This window comes from Microtus oregoni, unplaced genomic scaffold (genome assembly GCF_018167655.1).
Source record: "Microtus oregoni isolate MIOR12 unplaced genomic scaffold, Mior012 000001F_ref0000356, whole genome shotgun sequence".
Classification (NCBI taxonomy): Eukaryota; Metazoa; Chordata; class Mammalia; order Rodentia; family Cricetidae; genus Microtus; species Microtus oregoni.
In genome coordinates this window covers 86,741,481-86,747,023 of record NW_024543060.1, presented here as the reverse complement: position 1 = coordinate 86,747,023, position 5,543 = coordinate 86,741,481, and positions in this window count along the sequence as shown.

Genomic DNA, 5,543 nt, shown 5'->3' with positions numbered 1-5,543 from the left:
AAAAAATAAAGAAACTAAACCATCATCCTAGAAAGAGGCATGGAAAATGTAGCTCAATTGATTAGTCTCATCAGACGTTTGACAAGATTATGAGGCGGCAGCAGAAGGATGTGCACAGACCCTACTTTGATCTCTTCGGAAAACAACCTGCTCTTACAAGGGTTTCACACTCTAATCACACTTAATGTATCTTCAAGCAGGGGACGCACGGACCATTGGAATGTTCTTTCCATCCGCCCGAATCTAGGCTCTTTTCCACCTGCCTGTTAATTAAGAAGCAGATTCTGCCATCCCCCACACTTCGATAATGGGCTAAATAGTTAGCATAGAAGTTGGCGGCCGATAAACAAAATGCTCGCCGTCCACCGAGTGTAATCTGTCCAACATCCATGCTGCCAGTCAGACTGTGGAAAGATTAAGTACAACAAAGAAACATACTCATTAGCTTTTAATGATTGTAACAGACAGATACCATGGCTTTAAATTGCTTTTCAGAGTCTGGATGCTATTTTTATAATCAATGCTCTAGCTAAGCATCCATCATTACAGAGACAAATCCTGTAAGTCACACACATATTTCTGTCTCCTTATGACAGACATTGATTTAGAAAGGAAAGGCGAGATCCAAACGTCAGGAAACAGCTGGTCTCCTTAGATAAGGAAGCCATTGAACTGGCTTTTAATATTGTTAGAAAAAAGGAGAGAGAAAAGGGAAAAAAAGAGAGAGATTGCTGTGTGAACAGACAACACACATCTGAACTACCTACATGAGACAACACAATTTATAATTCACAGAACATAACTTAATTATTACATTTCTTGGTAGCTGGCTTGGGACTATATAGGCAATTCTTTTTTTTCCTTCCCAAATCCGAGCCACCTGCTTTTTGCGACTGACAGAAAACGGAGTCACTCTGAGGAAAATATCAGGTGGTGCGAAAAAGTTAAGGAGACCTTTGGAAACCTGAGGCATAACGACGGTGCAGGACCTGGTCGGGAGCTCTCGAAAGCACAGGTAGCATTAATAAATAACCCCAGAACACTTGGCTTCCTACTTCCGTTAATGGGCCCATGATTCAATCCATACAGATGTGCCAGGCTCCCAGAATTCATTTGAACTTCTCAGAGTGACTAGTAAGGAAGCACTGACTGCTCAGACTTCAGGTCCAAAAGGGAAGGCGAATTTTATTTTAGTTGCCAAGAATGTTCCTCTTTCCAGAAACTTTAATCAGAACCTTTTCTTTCCCCCAGCCGTCTGAGGGAAAAATCTCTGCTGGAACCCGCATAATCTCAAGCTTTAGAGAAAAGCCACATCATCTCTTCTGTATTTGAAGCTAAAAGGTGCCTTAAAATAAAAATATGACTAAAGAAAGACAATTTCAAGTCTCCAGACTGTTTTCTCAACAGATATCTTCAGCCAACAATATTAGGAACCAGACTACCGGAAGTGATGGCTGTGCATCTACATGGCTGTGCATCTACGAAATAGGTGGGGCTCTAAGGATGGAGGCGGCTGCTGAGTGGAAGGAAGGGGATGCTGATGTTGATGCTGATACTGGGTTTCAGTGCTGGAAATCAAACACAGGGCCTTGTGCACGACAGGCAGAGTGCTCCGCTGCCCGGCTGCATCGCTAGCCCTCGTCTGCATACACAGAATCTCACTGCGTTGCCAGATGAACCTTGAATTCTCAATACGGCCCAAGCTGGCCTCACACTCGGCTCACTCTTGGCTCTGGCCCTGCCAGTGTGCACTACCACACCCAGGCGAGAGAGATGGTCTCTTCATGCACCAGTGGGTGTTCACTGAATACAAGCTGCTGGGTGTCAATAATAAATAGCATAGCTTCTTAAGCTTTGTCCTCTGCTCTTCCTTCCCAGGATATATTGTGTTCTCATGTAATGAAAGGGAGTATAGGCAATAGGTCTCTAGGATGAAAGGAGCCAAATATTAATTTTCAATTAGCGCCACTCCTGCATGGAGCAACTCATTGGCATTTATAAAATCAACCTGAAGACAAGCCCTAAATCCTTAGTTTAGGAGGGGGATTAAACTGCGTTTTATGATTTTTTTTTTTAATAAAATGACTTAACTTTCTAATTCTGGTTATTCTTCCTTAGTGCTTTGACAGGTTTGATTTTCCAGGATATACATGTTCAACTGTCTTCAAAATCTGGTCTTCAAAAAAGAAAATAGTAGAAGTGATAAGTAGGTACCAAATAGTTACTAGTGCTTTGGACAGAATTACAAATGAGCACCCTGCCATTATGCGTTATTGAAAACAATTAACATTAGAAAGCATTATTAGTGACAGGGTAGTCATGAAATTATCCATAATCCTACCGTGCAAATACAGTTATTGTATTTGCATTCAAAATTGCAGCTCACTGTCTGTGTGCATTCTTAATTCTCATTTTGATACTGACTATTCTCAAAAATGAGAAACCTGTGCACAGGGTTTGGAAGTTCTCTTGGGGAAGGAAAGGAAAGAAGTGGCTGAGAAGGAAAGGGAGGGGGAGGAGAGGCGTGGCGGAGAATGAGCCGTCTAGACATGCGGCAGAAAAGTGGTTTACAAAGAGATGGAGAATGGTGGTAAAGTCAGAACTACAGGAGAAGTTAAGGAGACAAAAATAAAGTGAAACACCCTGAAAGAAGGACTTAAAATATTCTCGGCTATGGGGCTGGTGAGGTAACTGGTCAAGAGGAGGAATCTGCATGCATGTCAAGTGCCATGAACTTGATTTAGAATCCTACAAATGTGCAGGGGAGAAGCTAAAACCCACGAGTTGCCCTCTGACCTCTATGTGTACACTGGGTCAGGGATGTTCCAGTACCCCTAAACACATATAAATATATACATACATACACACACACACACACTCATACATACATAATTGCATATATACACACAGACGCACATACACAAAATACATACATACATGAAAAGTTTTGGATATTAGAAAGATAAAGAAGCCCAGACATGGACAGAGAGGGCTTTATGGGGACTTTGTTTAGCTCTGTGTTCCATCATCCTAACATATGGCTTCAAACTCAAAGGCACACTCCTGTGCGACCGTGCCCGCATTCACGTTCAAGTTCTAAGTCTGAAAAGGTAATGGGGAAAGCAGAAAGACAGAGAGAGGGTGCCTTGCCGTTTGAGCAACTATTTAAATTGCTTTCCTGAGATACCCACAAACTTCCTCTTATGCCCCATTAGTCAGAAATTAGTCAGAAGACCACGAGGGCAGTCAGCTATGGGGGATCATACCAGAGAAAAGCTGAACCCCAGCTTCTGCTTAATGGTGAATCTTTAAGTTCACAGTAGTATTGAAACATAGAGATCTGGCCTGATTGTGTCTGATGATATCCTGCCTCAGCTTCTGTGACCTGGCGCAAGATCCCCCGTTCAGTTATGAATTATTGTGTACAAAGTACTTAGACACGGTGCCTGGCACAGGAAGTGAGGGGCATCTTAGCCTCACATATTTGGTCTCGTTCTAATGACTTACTAAATTCCACAAAGTTGTGAAATATTGCTGACAGAGTTGACCTTAGTCATTAAAAAAAAAAATGACGAACTTGGGATTATCATCATTCAGGGACGCATGGTTTCTGCATTACTTAAAAAGGAGAAAACATGGACCCACAGAAATGTCTTTCTAAAACTATGGCGTCAGATGATCTGCAGACGTGCGCAGAGCTACCAAGGTCAGCTTCAGCCGCTGTCATGGCCCTTTACAAGTGGGCATCCTACATGGCAGGAGACATGAGAGGGCCAATTTGCACAGCCCATCAGCACCGCTTTCCCACTCTATGAACTAACCATGATGTTCCGATGACAACAGTCATTCGGTCAGCCTTTGAGACGCTCTTAAAGTGCTACCCAGCCCCAGCTGTGCCACTCTACCCATTAATCCCTATTAACCAACCAGTGCCAACCATTCCTAAAGCCTTCTGGACAGGGCTGGAGATCGTCAGAGAGCTGTCAGGTGACTTCCCAGGCCACATAACTCATGACTCTGAATCGCTATTTGAGCCAAGTACCAATAGCACTGGGTTCGATCCTATGCGTCTGTGATGAGCGAGAAGACCTCCTTCCTATCAAGATCTGCAGAAAGCCAGGACAGAATAGCAGTTGATATGTTTACCTTATTTTCTGTTTTGTAGCTTATGCCAAATGATTTAAGGTTGTTGATTGTCTACCTAGCTCCCATTTATAGCCCTCCATAAACAATATGTACACCCAAGGATTATCCATCTTCTGTAATCCTACGCCAGAAATTCCCTGTGCAATTTGTGTGTGTGTGTGTTTCTTACAATACCATTTATGTGTTTCAGAACTTGCAAGGAAATGTTTAAGGACTCATCAGGTAAATATGGTAGTCATGATTAAAACAGTTCTCAGCCTCGTTATGAAAACAACCTTCTCAATCTGATAATAAAGATGTATTCATAATATTTGCCACCATCGCCTTTGAAAATGTGAACTTGACTTCAGAAGGGGGCAGCGCTTTCAGTTCTCCCGAGTCCCCACCCCTCTCCACAGTGCCAGGCAGGCCAGCTTCATCCATTCTCACTGCTATCCTGGACGATGAGGGATTTTCTATTATCCGTCTAATAACAGCCTACAGGCATTCAGCCAGTTGAATGCAAGCATTGTCGGCATACAAAGTCCAGAGCTGAGAATCAAGAAACAGAATGTACAGTTTGTAATATTAAGATTCTAATTCATGCTACATACAGTTCTAGAATCTAAAACTTTTTTTTAAAAAAAAAACCTCATCACTTCTTATAACAATGTTTAAAAAGTGAGAGTATAAAAAGGAAACTCTCTTCCTAATGAATGAGATTCTACAAAGCTGCTCATCTTTTCATCCCAAAACAGCTACACACAACTTATCCTGTGCATTTGGAATAGGAAGAGAGGTCACAGATTTTTTTCAGCTAATAGCTAGGCTACTGAGAAAAAAAAATCAGAAGAGAAAGGACTGTTGGTAATTTCCCTATGGGTGACACTGGCTAGTAGATTTAAATAGGTCTCACACGTCAGTCTAACAAGTCTGAAGATGCCCCAAGTCCCCTGGATGCTTTTGGTCATGGTAGCTGTCACTGCCACATTCATTCTCTCAGTAAGGAACACTTCCCACTCTCCACTCTGAGTTACACTCCATCGTATTTCTACACTGTCGCTGTGAAAAGATGCTGTGACCCAGAAAACTTATGAAGGAAAGCATTTACTTGGAGGCTTGCTTACAGTCTCAGAGGGTGAGTCCCTGACCATCATTGGGTACCGCCCACCTGTACTACATGACAGTACGGTACTAATCCTGTATTGTGGCGCCTGCACTACAGGACCATTCGCGAGCCAGGCAAGGGGCTGGAGATTGAAACACACAAAGACTCACAGACAGAGACACAGGTCATCCTTGATGCCAAAATCCTTGAAACAGGAATGCCCCCTTTATTCAGGACCAGAGCCGCTTATATAGAGATCCTTAACCGATAGCCACGTCTCAGCCAAACCCACCAGAAACCATTCCCCTGA